Source organism: Sinohyriopsis cumingii, chromosome 17 (genome assembly GCF_028554795.1).
Source record: "Sinohyriopsis cumingii isolate HCF-2022 chromosome 17, ASM2855479v2, whole genome shotgun sequence".
NCBI lineage: Eukaryota > Metazoa > Mollusca > Bivalvia > Unionida > Unionidae > Sinohyriopsis > Sinohyriopsis cumingii.
Genome location: NC_142977.1, coordinates 64,580,870 through 64,596,322, shown reverse-complemented (window position 1 = coordinate 64,596,322; position 15,453 = coordinate 64,580,870). Strand labels below are relative to the sequence as shown.

Sequence of the window (15,453 nt, the reverse complement as noted above, 5' to 3'; positions counted from 1 at the left end):
TCTCACAGACTCACATTGGCGGAACCAGAGAATCGAACCCATCTTATTAAGTAATATAATGGATACAGTCAATTTTTTTTTCTCAAATTGGTGCAAATGTTTTATTTTAACTTATCTGGGGCTCTGAATGTTTTCCTCTAAAAGGGCACCCCCCATCTAAAACCATCAAAAGAAAAATAATTATTTGGAACTCGTTATTAGTGAATCCATTTGCAGCAATGCATTTTTAGATGCAGCACAGGTACAATTTACGATGTCACTTTACACAAACTGTCGGTAGATGCCTGAATAGATTATTACAATGCAATCATTCTCATGTGACAATGTTAGCTTTAGCAAAATTGTAGTGACCAATTATTCCCGGTATACCTTACAATATATGTAAATGTATGTGTGTGTGTGTTTGTGGTTTTTTGTGTGTGTGTGTGTGTGTGTGTGTGATTTTTAACGTAACTTTAACAATTGTTCAGTCATAATGCTACGATGTCTACAGTGTGGCAGTTTTAGTGATGTCTAGTACTGGGGCATCATGTCACAGACAGGTAGCGTGACACCAGGCCGACCAGTCCTAACACTACCCTCTTGATCCTGAGCACCAAGCGAGGCAGCTGTTAGTGCCATTTTTGTAAGTCTTTGGTATGACTTGGCCGGGTATCGAACCCAGGACATACCGCTTCCGAGGCGGACGCTCTAACCACAAGGCCACAGGAGCTGTGCATAATATGTGACAACTATGGATGAAACCTCAACAACAACAAAAAAGCTAGAATGGCACATTACAGTGACCAGTATATATAAACGTGTTCAAAAGGAAATATTACGGGTAAACGGGTGTTTATCCATTTTGAAATATGAAATTGGTGATGGTAACACATTTGTCTGCACAATAGTTTTAATGATCCTATGTCTGTATTATTTCCTTTTATAAATGACTATATTATGCCTCATCCGATCTTTCGGTCAATAAGAGAAATCAAACCTCAATTAAGTTAAGCCATTGAGCTGGAACGAGCCAGGTTTACTTTGTAATCAGCCAGCTGTGTCCATAAATGTATATGTTCTACCTTCAAAATTGATATACAAGGTTATATTTTAAACAGCCATTTGTACTTGTTCTTCACGAAAATATAGATACAATTCATAGGTAGGATTAGGAGTAAATTTGATTTAAAATAGGTGCGATGGTTTTGGAACATCCACGATCTAATAATAAAACAGCCCGATATTTCCGTTTGGAAATCATATCACTGTAGCCATCATGCTTGTGTATTTGCAAATACATTTTCACATAGGTAATTTGTTTCCATGGTATGAATGTGATATCAATGTACAGGTAATAAATGTAAACAGTGCGTCTATTTTTGAACTCGGGTCTGTCTGAGTAACCTTACTTTGAATGATATCACAACATGTATGTAACTATAACGTGATTCGAATGAGTTTCTAGATGAGTATAGCACCTGCTGTCGTGTTGGATGTGAAAGATCTAATCCAAAACCAAAATCCAAAGAAAACACTGACACTGTGCATTAGAAAATAAAACCAGCTGTAATTTGTATATGAAACAATAGTGAAAATAAGTACAGTTAAGAAATGACGATTTAAGTGTGGGGAGAGCTGAGATTTTCTTTTGAAACAGGATATTTTTCCTTTTACCTCAAGGTTTTGTTTTCTTTTCAGATTGTCAAGTAATATAACGAATCTAATTAACTCTTTCTCATGATAAATGAGGAAGAATAATTTGATTCAAGATTTATAGAGGCCTCAAATTTAGTTTCAGTAGAAAACTGGCAGAGTATGAACTACAGAGGCATATCTAGTGGAGAGGGAGGGATGATGACATCATCAGGTGGGTACGTAATACGAATAAATCAGAAAGGCATACTGAGCTACTTCCATTGATACTTGTCTTTCTTTTCATGGGGAATAGGACTGGGGGCAGGGTAAGGACATGATATCTTCTCTCTTATTTATCGATTGGGGAAAATGTTAGGGTGAATAACATCATAGAATGGTCGATAAAAATAGTACCAGGAGCGAAAGGTGCTGTGTCCTACAAATACTGCTAACGAAATATCAACTCTCAACAAAAACACACTTGCACTATATTATCCACAAGTAATATGATAAAGGAAATGTAAGAAGAAGGCTATTCGACATTCATTTTAAAGATGAACATGTGGAAATTGTAGTGCTGATTATTTGTTGTTTTTTGCACAGAGAGAAAAAGAGAGAGAGATGCTTACTTTAAAGTTTCAGATATGCAGAGAAACTACTTGCTGGAAAATGTGAATTGACTTGCATTGAACTTACTCGGAGAAACCTTGTGTCTCATTTCATATGACTAGTGTAAAGGCATGTATTCAGAATGTATAAGGGTTATTGTATTTATTATAATTGATTTTGATGCTTTAGCTACAAAATAATGGCAAAGGGAAATGTCACATGAAATTAAAATGTACAGATTCAGCTTGGTTTATGTTTCTCGGCTTCATATTTGACATTTATTATGATTTTGTTATTTTCATACCCAGATAATCTCAACACGAAAGCAAATAGACTGGCAACATAGAATACTTTTGTATATCATCATTCATTTCACGCATCATCCCAAGGACAAACATATAATAAGCACAAATTAACTCGTACAGCATAATCAGCCACACAATTATTGTCGACGTCATCTTTTTTCAATCGGAAGTGGTTATATGCATTTATGGTTAATAACAGTTCAATTTAAAAATGTAAGCTATTGAGAAAATTTATGAAATACCATATTTCGGTGTTGGAATTTCACGTCATAAATACTATACAAAATATGAAATATTAGCACCCAGTCCATTACATCAGAGAAACTCTTAAAGAGAGAGAGAGAGAGAGAGAGAGAGAGAGAGAGAGAGATGGAGAGAGAGAGAGAGAGAGAGAGAGAGAGAGAGGGAGGTGTTGCCAAAGGCTATTCGTATGACAAGGCAATTTTGTAAACGTTGCTCGTCAACAAAAAAGATACAATTGCATCGTATGTGTGGGTCAGTAGTATATTAAGTGGAAATTCTGGCGCACATCAATATATTATACAAGTGTTATTTCTCATGCTTTAACGCCATTCATCATCACACAATAGGCTGTACAGGGCCAGTATTTCTAATGGAGGAAGAAACCAGAGAAAATACGGGAGGAACCATCGCCCAACGAGAAGTTACTGGCACGTTTTCACAGTAACTTACATTGGCCAGGCCTGAGACTCTGCCTCACATGGACTGTGTTCAGATGGTAGTGATCAGTAAAGACGAGCGCTTCAGACCACTCGGTCACCCGGGCTCCGTAGAAACATGTAATTATGTTACACATTTGTTAAAGTTTCACAATACATGAACTTGCTCTTTCCTCCTAATTTGATTTTTCATACAATATAAAATTTGTTGGTTTTATATTGCACACAATCTACCGTAACTAAATGACTGAACAAAGGGATGAAGACACGCACAATCTATTAAAAAAATTGCTTTAAAGTACGACAAACTGATAAACATGCATACGTCTTTAATCTCTTTAATAGCAATATATTTGTAGCAATATTCTATCTCACGTATCCAATAAATATTTGTGCAGTGATTTCCTTGTTCGAAAGTTGTGTCATCTAGCTTTTCTAAGGTGCTAAATGATTAATTTGCCTTTCACTAATTTTTTTGTCAAAATAAATTAATTTAGAAACACAGAGACAAACAGACAGACATAGATACACCCCCTCACCACATATATATATATATATATATATATATATATATATATATATATATATATAATTGTGCTCAAATACGTTAAACATTTTCATAAAAAATATATCTTTCATAAAATATCGTACATTCTGATGATATTATTGCTGTATATTATGCAATACATTTATATTCAAAAGGAATATATATTTATGCACATGTTTTGGGATCAATTTACTATTTTAAAGTGCCATTAGCTGTGTTTTCGGTGACACTTCAACATGTCAAGAGATCAATAATTACACGGTATAGGGTCTAAATTATAATTTAATTAATTAAATGTAGTTTAAATAATGCACAGTTCAATCCTTCTCTGGCCCCTTGCTGGGCCCCGCTTTGACTACTACGGTTTCTTAGCCCAGACATGATGACATTGCAGCCAATGTATGTTAGAAAGCTAGTAACTAAATATAGATACGTTGTCATGTTGAAACAGTCACATGATTCCTCTTTGCAGAAACTCCGCAGTTATTCCATAGAATCCGTGTTCTTTTGCATTTGATACACTTTGTACAAGCTGAGCCGTTCCGCTCGTCTTCACATTTGTGTTTGTCGTTAATATTACATTGGGCAGACCGTCTCAAGATTCTAAATAATTCTAAATAATACAGTCCATACTAATCCGGAAGATAAATGCGACTGCAACAAAAGCTATTAGTTAATAGCTGACACGGTTATATTTAACCTGCAGTGTTCATACGTTTGCAAGAAGACGTAGCACATTTGCAATTATTTTAATAAATTAATGATTTTCAAGGAAGAGGCTGTGGTAGAGCAACAAATACCAACTAATATGGCTATTTTATATGCACGTCTTAAATAATAATTATTTTTATTTGTCAAAGACTAATATAAAAGAGATATTCAGTAAGTTTTCAGATTGGGCGTAGAGTAACAGGTTGTACTCGATGGTCATAACATTGAGATAAACTGCATTAACACTGATAAATAAGGTGGCTAAAAAAGCAAAAGTATTGACGTGTTTGATGTGGATAAATACACATCTATTTACATTTAAAGTTACAATACATCTTTAATATCAATATCATCATAACTTTCACAGGGCTAATATGCATCGACCCAATCTCATCATAGACATTTACTTACAACAACAATCAATTTAAACGTCACATCGCGACCTTGTATATAAAGTAGTTGTTTTTTATTTAACCATATTTATAGGCAGCAAACTGACATAAATCTGAAATAATGTAAATATTTGAACTGATTGAAGCGACGTTGCATATTACTGGGAATAAACAAAATCCTCCAATTGATAGATGGCTCACCGGTTTATTGGTGGCTTCTGAAGACAATTTTTATTTGTATGTTTCAAACCGTCTAAAGGGCTAACTTTGGAGAGAGCCCAATGTATTAAACCGAGTCAAGGCGGATTGTCAAGGATGGATTTTGTAGAACCAGGCACAACATTTTAAATTTAAGATATCATTGCTGTGATTTGTTCCTAAACGTTGTTTGTTGTATACATATATTAACCAAATATGGGATCAAATTAATAATAGCCAACAATTTACTACTATGAGTTTAGCGAAATATTAGCCGAACAGTCTCTAAACTGAGCAATCATGAGAGGAAAAAAGCTTACCGCAGATGATTATACGTAATTATAGATAGATGGATATCATCAAATATCTTGGGATGAAAAATACAGTCCGAATTAAAACCATTACGCTATTCCGGATTACGGCCAGTTATTACAGTCCCGTTTAATAAGTATACTAAAACAGTCGCCTGATTACGAGAAGTGATCACATAAGCCAATATTTTATGGATGCCGACAGCAGAACCCCGATATTCAGACCGTCTAACCCTTGCGATCACTTTATTACCGTCTCGCTGGTAATTATAATGGCTAAATACACTGTATATAATACTGTTAGGTGAAACATATAAATTTTACATCAGCGAGATATATACTAAACCTTTGGGCGACACATGAACCATTCGGCGACCGGTCGCCCAAAGGTTGGTTTTTTGCATGAGCGTACATAGTTTTACTTTTCGGCGACAGTAAATGGGCGACAAAAAATTTATGTTTGTCATTTATTTTATTTTACCACTTTTTCGTGTGTTTTCATATTCCATTCAGTGTTCTGTACAGTATTCACTATATAGGCACAATCAGGCCTCACACATATTCAGTATACAACGATGTCGCCCGAAAGGTTGCAATTTAGACGCTGTCGCCGAAAGGTCGGATTTCTGCATATATATATATATATATATATATATATATATATATATATATATATATATATATATATATATATATATATATATATATATAATTGTGCTCAAATACGTTAAACATATTCATGAAAAATATATCTTTCATAAAATATCGTATATTTTGATGATATTATTGCTGTATATTATGCAATACAATTTATATTCAAAAGGAATATATATTTATGCACATGTTTTGGGATCAATTTACTATTTTAAAGTGCCATTAGCTGTGTTTTCGGTGACACTTCAACATGTCAAGAGATCAATAATTACACGGTATAGGGTCTAAATTATAATTTAATTAATTAAATGTAGTTTAAATAATGCACAGTTCAATCCTTCTCTGGCCCCTTGCTGGGCCCCGCTTTGACTACTACTGTTTCTTAGCCCAGACATGATGTCATTGCAGCCAATGTATGTTAGAAAGCTAGTAACTAAATATAGATACGTTGTCATGTTGAAACAGTCACATGATTCCTCTTTGCAGTAACTCCGCAGTTATCAATTTAAACGTCACATCGCGACCTTGTATATAAAGTAGTTGTTTTTTATTTAACCATATTTATAGTCAGCAAACTGACATAAATCTGAAATAATGTAAATATTTGAACTGATTGAAGCGACGTTGCATATTACTGGGAATAAACAAAATCCCCCAGTTGATAGATGGCTCACCGGTTTATTGGTGGCTTCTGAAGACAATTTTTATTTTTATGTTTCAAACCGTCTAAAGGACTAACTTTGGAGAGAGCCCAATGTATTAAACCTAGCCAAGGCAGATTGTCAAGGATGGATTTTGTAGAACCAGGCACAACATTTTAAATTTAAGATATCATTGCTGTGATTTGTTCCTAAACGTTGTTTGTTGTATACATATATTAACCAAATATGGGATCAAATTAATAATAGCCAACAATTTACTACTATGAGTTTAGCGAAATATTAGCCGAACAGTCTCTAAACTGAGCAATCATGAGAGGAAAAAAGCTTACCGCAGATGATTATACGTAATTATAGATAGATGGATATCATCAAATATCTTGGGATGAAAAATACAGTCCGAATTAAAACCATTACGCTATTCCGGATTACGACCAGTTATTACAGTCCCGTTTAATAAGTATACTAAAACAGTCGCCTGATTACGAGAAGTGATCACATAAGCCAATATTTTATGGATGCCAACAGCAGAACCCCGATATTCAGACCGTCTAACCCTTGCGATCACTTTATTACCGTCTCGCTGGTAATCATAATAGCTAAATACACTGTATATAATACAGTTAGGTGAAACATATAAATTTTACATCAGCGAGATATATACTAAACCTTTGGGCGACACATGAACCATTCGGCGACCGGTCGCCCAAAGGTTGGTTTTTTGCATGAGCGTACATAGTTTTACTTTTCGGCGACAGTAAATGGGCGACAAAAAATGTATGTTTGTCATTTATTTTATTTTACCACTTTTTCGTGTGTTTTCATATTCCATTCAGTGTTCTGTACAGTATTGCTATTGGCAATCGGAATAGCCTTAACAGGGCAGGTGGGTATGGTATAGCCAAATAGTACTAGGTTACAATTTACAAAATTGTAACTGCAAATGAACTGTCATTTAAATATTATGGAACAATTTGTTTAGCGGAAAATGTATTTAAACGAACTAAATAAATTGGGCAATATGATATTGAACTTTAAGCCCAATATATCACAGCTTTGATATAGTATTTAACTATTGTTTTGCAATGGTCTTGTTGCGTGAAGACAAAGCAGGATGCAAAGAGCGTTGCACTTTCCATATACATTGGGCCTTGATTACGATGCCCGTGGAATTTTGGAAGTTGCCATGTAATGGAAGCTGTTGTACTGGTCTTCCTTCAGTCAACCCGGTCCCTTTGCTAACAATAATATTGCACGCATACCTTTAAGCCGACGGCCATCAAACCTTTCTTATTGAAATTACAATTGTGGTCGATAATGATATTGCGAGGGGAATTCAGAAACATTACTGAAATAAAAACTCTAAAATCAAACGTTGTTTGCTACCATTTTACATCTCTTTATCTCTTCGTTCATCGCACACAGGTCTCTAAATATCAATCCACTAAAGTTTTTAACTTAAGGTATCACCAGCTCTTCGATTACAAAACCAGTCTAAAGATAATAGAAAGTACCCGCCATTAATTTCTTATCCTAAATCAACACATGAATATGTCCATATGGGTTTTCTTCGACAGATTATACGGTGTGTCGTATAGGCCTTTTCCATGGAAAGAGTTGACATATTTTGTACAGTTATATGTATATATATATATATATATTTCCTAATGGTGATTTAGCAACATGTTTAGTATTTGTGATAACAAGTTATTTATGTCGTTTATGTGTATGATATCTGAACTCTGAGTACATTAGTTCCAATCGTTTTACAATGTACCACTTGCAAAGACCTTGTGTGCTTTAGAAAACGAGGCAGCTTAATGTGGCTGGTCGACTTCAAAAAGTTGATAGGTTAGACCAAGTCTTACATCTTGTACATTTTGCCTGGAACCCAATATTAGGATACTATGAAAGTGTCTAGAGATTTTAATTCCAGATTCATGACTTCATAACGTATTAAAAATGGCCTACAGTACCAAGTCCGGTCGAATAGACAGATAGATGTACAGCACAAATTGAAAGACAGGCGAGCAGAGAAAATGCAGTTCACACTGTTCATTTTGGAGATCATTATACTGTTTGGGAGTTAAAACTGTGTCAGTATTGTTTCCAAAATACACGAATCACTGTGTTATTGTCGTCATCATAAAATGCTGGTTAAAGCCAATACATGCCTTCGTCCATTGTATTGAGACGTAATGTCAAGGTTATTAAGACTGACTGGAACCCATTTATTATGCAAACAGTATATGAAAAACTGAGAGCATGTTCATTGTCTTAAATGTTTTATACAAAATGTATTTGGTAATGCCACTAAATGGATTATTCAAAATTGTCGGTGGCATTTTATTTCACTACGTACAAACTCCACAAGGAATTATTTTATTAAGTTATTCTTTGACACACTCACTGTTAAACGTTGCAGGAACCCTTACTAAAAGAAATGGGACATCACTATTACCATAATTATAGGCGTCTATTTACAATCAAAGTACCATCTCCTACACTCCTGTGCTAATAACCCTTGAAGACTATTAGTAAGTGCAACAGACATTTTGATTTTGTATGTTAAGCGCAATAGATCACGATATTAAGATAGTATTGAGGTGTTGAAATGCAATTAGTGTGCTGCATGAATACTAATAAAGATGCAACGAGTATTTATTTGTTTCATATGCATTGGGCCTTGGGTACAGTGCATGTGGCAAAAACAGCATGACACCGGGTAATGTGGTATGCAATATTGGTCCTCTTACAGTCAACCCAGTCACCTGTTGCCTGGTGGATATCAAACTTTTTTGTTGAACATTCAGTTGTGGTCAGAACTGTTAAAAGAGAAGAATTTACAAAATATTCCTAAAATGCATACTATGAAATGAATTATTTGAGTGTTTGCATTTAATTCTTTTTTCTCCATCTTTCAACATTTGTGTTTTTATAAATATGTGTCTGCTGATGTTTATATATTAGGCTGTTATCAGTCCTTCGTTCTTAATACCTGTCTAAAGATAACTAAAAGTACAAGGCATCAGCTAGTTATCCTATAAAAGCCTTATTTGTCTACATGAATAAAATATAAATTAAAAGTGCTAAGCATGAGAATTATTGTAGATGTGCTCTTTTTTCACTAATGTGTCAGGAGTCACTTACCGCAAAGCAAGAATAATGTTAAACAAATTATGAAAAAGACACATGTTAAGAAAATGACAAACTGATTGAGCAAGATATGTTAGCAGTTGAATACCTTAGAGGATGATCCGTTGTGCAGTTTTGTTGGATGTTATATTTCCCCACTAAATATAAGCTTAATGATGTTACATGTCACATGTATACATGTATATATCCACGTGGATCTCTACAGTGGATTCTACAGGCGTGCTGAATGTCCAGTGAACTGGCGTTTATTTGTACACTTAGTTACGCACATATTATTAGTGATTTAGTGACATGTTTTGGTATTTTTGATAAATAATTATTAAAATTGTTTGGTCATTTGCAAACACCTTGGATGATGCAGTTCTTTAGAAAGCATTATACGATAATGGGATTTAATGTGGCTGGTGTTCCACATAAAGGAAAATGATAGACCAAATCTTATAACTTATATCTTTTGTCTTAAACCCATTACGGTGATACCAAAGATGTGATTATAAATTTATATGGAAGACACTTTAAGCAATAACGTACAGAAAACTAGATTATCAATTTTGATAAAACCGATAGATGTACAGCATGTAGAGAAGGAGATGTGAGAAAAGAACATGAACACGTTTGACTTTGGTTCATTTTTTGGATCATGATAAAGTTTATGACTGAAAATTATAGAATATTTTAACGAAAAAATACAAGTACAATGACTCGTCACCTTCAGCATAAAATATTGATTATGGTCAGTACATTTGTTTTGGAATTACTATGTTATTCAGTATTGACAAGAATATATTTGATTTGCAACAGTAGGTGTATAAAGGTATCCCAGGCTCGATTTCTCCAAGTTTTATGCAAACTATACTTCTCCTTGCAACTAAATGGATTATTCAAAACTTTCAATGACATCTTATTTCACTACATCTATACTTTATATTGCTGTTCACTCCATCAAAGTGTCTGGATATAAAGGCTTGGAATGTCGTTGTAATTATTAGTTATTCGTTCACACACCCACTGCTAAATGTTGCAGGATACTTTATTGAAAGACATGGAACATCACCATTACCTTAATTGTTAGACATTACGTCACAATTCAGAGTATCACCCCACCCACCTGTACTCCATTTTGCAGCACCAATGTCCCTTAAATACAATTCATAGTTTCTGATGTGCTCATTGGAAGTAGTATTATGAACTTACCTGGTGTAATCAATAAGAATTGCACACAAATCGATACCGTTTGAGTTCGAGCGATTTTCGTTTCGGACAAAGCGTGTTGAAAATACAGGTTAATAAGAATGAACAATTAAGCAAGTCCTACCTACCATCAGAGCTTCGCAATGGATGGACATATCAAATATCTAAAATAGGTGAATGTATTCCGTAGTTCCCTTTCCTGATATATATTATTAGCGTTATTAAAACGGGAGCAATAAGTAAGTTGATACGATTTATGTGAGAGCTCGGTTCGAAGATGTTTCGATATTCAGTTTTACATGCTCAGGTTTATATATGCATATGTCTATTTTAATACACTTAACGTACCTACAGTATTATGAACCTATTTAACAATTATACCCATTTAAAGTAAAATTTAACAGATAATATTTTGCGCTTTTTATAAAAAAAGTAAACATCTTAAATGATTCACACTACGCATTTAATTTTGTCTCTTTCTGCCCCGAAGCTGTTAAGGCATGCTAAACTATTTTGGTGGGCCAGTTAGCATCATTTCCATTAGATAAGTTTGATAATAACGAATCAATATTAGTTCGACTAAACCAGAGAAATTGTTACTTCCTCGGGTGTAGGAGAAATATTCTATCATACAATTTATATCAATGGTCATTTAGTTACAAATAAATATACATGTAGGACTGGTGCTTTTATGGTGAAAATGCGCAGGTGATCAATGTAAATAGTATGTCTAATTTTCTATCCAAGCAAACGCACTCGGAACGGTTGTCTTTATTTGTCTGTAATTAGCTGTAAGGTGGTGAACAATGATCGTCTAGTTGAGTACAGGTCCTGACAGCGCATGGCGTTTGAAAGACCTAAAGACTTGATTCAAAACCAAACTAAAGCTAAACACTGATACAAAGCATCGTACAGAACTCTGACGTAAATTAAATGTTTAGCAACAGAACAAAAATACAATTCGGAACTGACTATTCAGTTTTAATAGTCGTGGTGAGGTGTGGTCTTTTATTTTCTTTCGAACCGGGATTTTGCATTTCTTTTACCTTAAGATAATTAATTCTTATTGTATTGGTGTTGTTGTTGTGGGGTTTAATGCCAGTAGGAAGAACCCGGAAAATCCCCGGAAAGAACCAAAGACTAACTAGAAGCTACTGGCAAGCTTTCTCACATACCCATATTGTCGGAACCCGAGAATCGAACCCATCTTATTAAGCAATATAATGGATAGAGTCAAATCTTTCTTTTCTCAAATTGTGCAAATATTTTATTTTAGCTTATCTGGGGCTCTGAATCTTTCCCTCTAAAAGGGCACCCCCCCCCCATCTTGTATTAGAGGGATAAATTGTCAGTACATTATTTATGCCATTTTACAATCACCTTAGACTTGTTCGGTGATTGTGTGATTATTTATAATTCAAAATTATCTTCCAGTATAGTACATATTTCGAATGTATTCCGAATTTGAACTTTTGAGATGAAAATACCAGCTTGTATAATTTTTTTCTTCAATTGTCTATTTAGTTTCATAGTAGCAAAGATTACCACGGCCAAGGCGTATAGGTCATTTCAAATGTTGACGGCGTTGCATCAAAAAGATGTATTTTTGTTAATTACTTAAAAACTGGATAAAGCACTCTGCTTTTACAAAGATTTCAATGTATACCTTTGCTCCGTAGTGCCGACACTCTGTATTACCTTGCACATCCAACGTTCGTGTAAAGGATAAATCTCTTTCAATAACTAAGTGCAACTGTCCTGTATGTCGTAATGTGCGTTTATAATTGTTTCTGTGACAATAATTGAACATTTTTATGGAGAAAAGAAAACTTTTGTATCGAACTTTCCTAAACGTTTAAGACAAATTATTGGATTATTCCCGGTATACTTTACAAGATATTTAAGTGTGTGTGTGTGTGTGTGTGTGTGTGTGTGTGTGTGTGATTTTTAAGGTAACTTTAACAATTGTTCAGTCATAATGCTACGATGTCTGCAGTGGGACAGTTTTAGAGATTTATGTACTGGGGCATCACGTCACAGACATGTAGCGTGATGTCCCTTCCAGTCACATTATCCTCACACCAGGACGACCAGTCCTAACACTAACTTCTTAATCCTGAGCGCCAAGCGAGGCAGCTGTTAATACCATTTTTGTAAGTCTTTCGTATGACTCGGCCGGGTATCAAACCCAGGACACCCCGCCTCCGAGGCGGACGCTCTAACCACAAGGCCACATGAGCGTTCTGTGCATAATATGTGACAACTACGGATGAAACCTCAACAACAAAAAAAGCTGGAATGGCACATTACAGTGACCAGTATATATAAACGTGTTCAAAAGGAAATATTGCGGGTAATCGGGTGTTATCCATTTTGAAATATGAAATTGGTGATGGTAACAAATTTATCTGAACAATAGTTTTAATGATTATGTGTCTCTATTATTTCCTTTTATAAATGATTATACTATGTCTCGTCCGATCTATCGGTCCATAAGAGAAATCAAACCTCAATTAAGGTAAAGCCATTGAGCTGGAACGAACCGAGTTTACTTTGTAATCAGCCAGCTGTGTCTATAAATGTATATGTATTACCTTCAGAATTGGTATACAAGGTTATATTTTAACCAGCCATTTGTGCTTGTTCTTCATGAAAATATAGATAAAATTCGTAGGTAGGATTAGGGGTAAATTAGATTTAAAATAGGTCCGTGGTTTTGGAACATCCACGATCTAATTATTAAACAGCTCTATATTTCCGTTTGTAAATCATATCACCTGTAGCCATCATGCTTGTGTATTTGCAAATACATTTTCACATAGGTAATTTGTTTCCATGGTATGAATGCACAGGTGATAAATGTAAACAGTCAGCTTATATTTGTAATTCAAATAAACTTACTAGGGCGCAGTTTTGGGAATAGCTATGATTTAATTCACCAGAGTACCCCCTCCGCGCGCTACTAATTCTTTCACTGCTTGATTATTCGTGATGGAATTCTCTAATCTACTGAAGTGTTCATTTAGGTTGTGTTAGTTCACGATATCAATGTGCATGTAATAAGTGTAAACAGTGTGTCCATTTTTGAACTCGGGTCTGTCTGAGTAACCTTACTTTAAATGATATCCCAACATGTATGTATCTATAATGTGACTCGAATGAGTTTCTAGATTAGTATAGCACCTGCTGTCGTATTGGATGTAAAAGATCTGATCCAAAACCAAAATCAAAAGAAAAGACAGACACTGTACATTAGAAGAAAAAACCCAGCTGTAATTTGTACATCAAAAAATAGTGAAAATAAGTACAATTAAGAAATGACGATTCAAGTGTCGGGAGAGCTAGGATTTTCTTTTGAAACAGGAATTTTTTTCATTTTACCTCAAGGTTTTGTTTTTCTTTTCAGATTGTTAAGTAATAAAACGATTATAATTAGTTCTTTCTCATGACAAATTAGGAAGAATAATTTGATTTAAGCTTTATAGAGGCCTCAAATTTTGTTTCAGTAGAAAACTGGCAGAGTATGAACTACAGAGGCATAGCTAGTGGAGAGAAAGGGATGATGACATCATCAGGTAGGTACGTAATACGAATAAATCAGAAAGGCATACTGAGCTACTTCCATTGATACTTTTCTTTCTCTTCATGGGGAATAGGACTGGTGGGGATAAGTAGATGATATCGTCTCTCTTATTTATCGATTAGGGAAATGTTAGGGTGAATAACATCATAGAATGGTCGATAAAAAATAGTACCAGGAGCGAAAGGTGCTGTGTCCTACAAATACTGCTAACGAAATATCAACTCTCAACAAAAACACACTTGCACTATATTATCCACAAGTAATATGATAAAGGAAATGTAAGAAGAAGGCTATTCGACATTCATTTTAAAGATGAACATGTGGAAATTGTAGTGCTGATTATTTGTTGTTTTTTGCACAGAGAGAAAAAGAGAGAGAGAGACTTGCTTTACAGTTTCAGATATGCAGAGAAACTACTTGCTGGAAAATGTGAATTGACTTGCATTGAACTTACTCGGAGAAACCTTGTGACTCATTTCATATGACTAGTGTAAAGGCCTTTATTCAGCGTATATACGTGTTATTGTATTTTTTATAATTGATTTTGGTGCTTTAGCTACAAGATAATGGCAAAGGGAAATGTCACATGAAATTAGAATGTACAGATTCAGCTTGGTTTATGTTACTCGGCTTCATATTTGACATTTATTATGATTTTGTTATTTTCATACCCAGATAATCTCAACACAAAAGCAAATAGACTGGCAACATAGAACACTTTTGTAGATCATCATTGATTTCACGCATCATCCCAAGGACAAACATATATTAAGCACAAATTAACTCGTACAACAAAATCAGCCACACAATTTTTGTCGACGTCATCGTTTTCCAATCGGT

At 34.6% G+C, this 15,453-nt stretch overlaps 1 long non-coding RNA gene across 2 annotated transcripts in view; it reads left to right on the top strand.

The window, feature by feature from the left end:
* The window catches only part of LOC149779118 (uncharacterized), a 130,797-nt gene that overhangs the window by 55,686 nt on the left and 59,658 nt on the right, over positions 1-15,453 (top strand). The window contains exons 2-4 of one of the 2 annotated variants that reach the window (XR_016415371.1): positions 1,775-1,849; positions 3,122-3,331; positions 14,537-14,609. This is a non-coding gene — a long non-coding RNA (uncharacterized LOC149779118). Of the gene's footprint in view, positions 1-1,774; positions 1,854-3,121; positions 3,332-14,536; positions 14,610-15,453 lie in introns of both variants that reach the window. The other variant, XR_016415372.1, reaches the window with a different exon arrangement.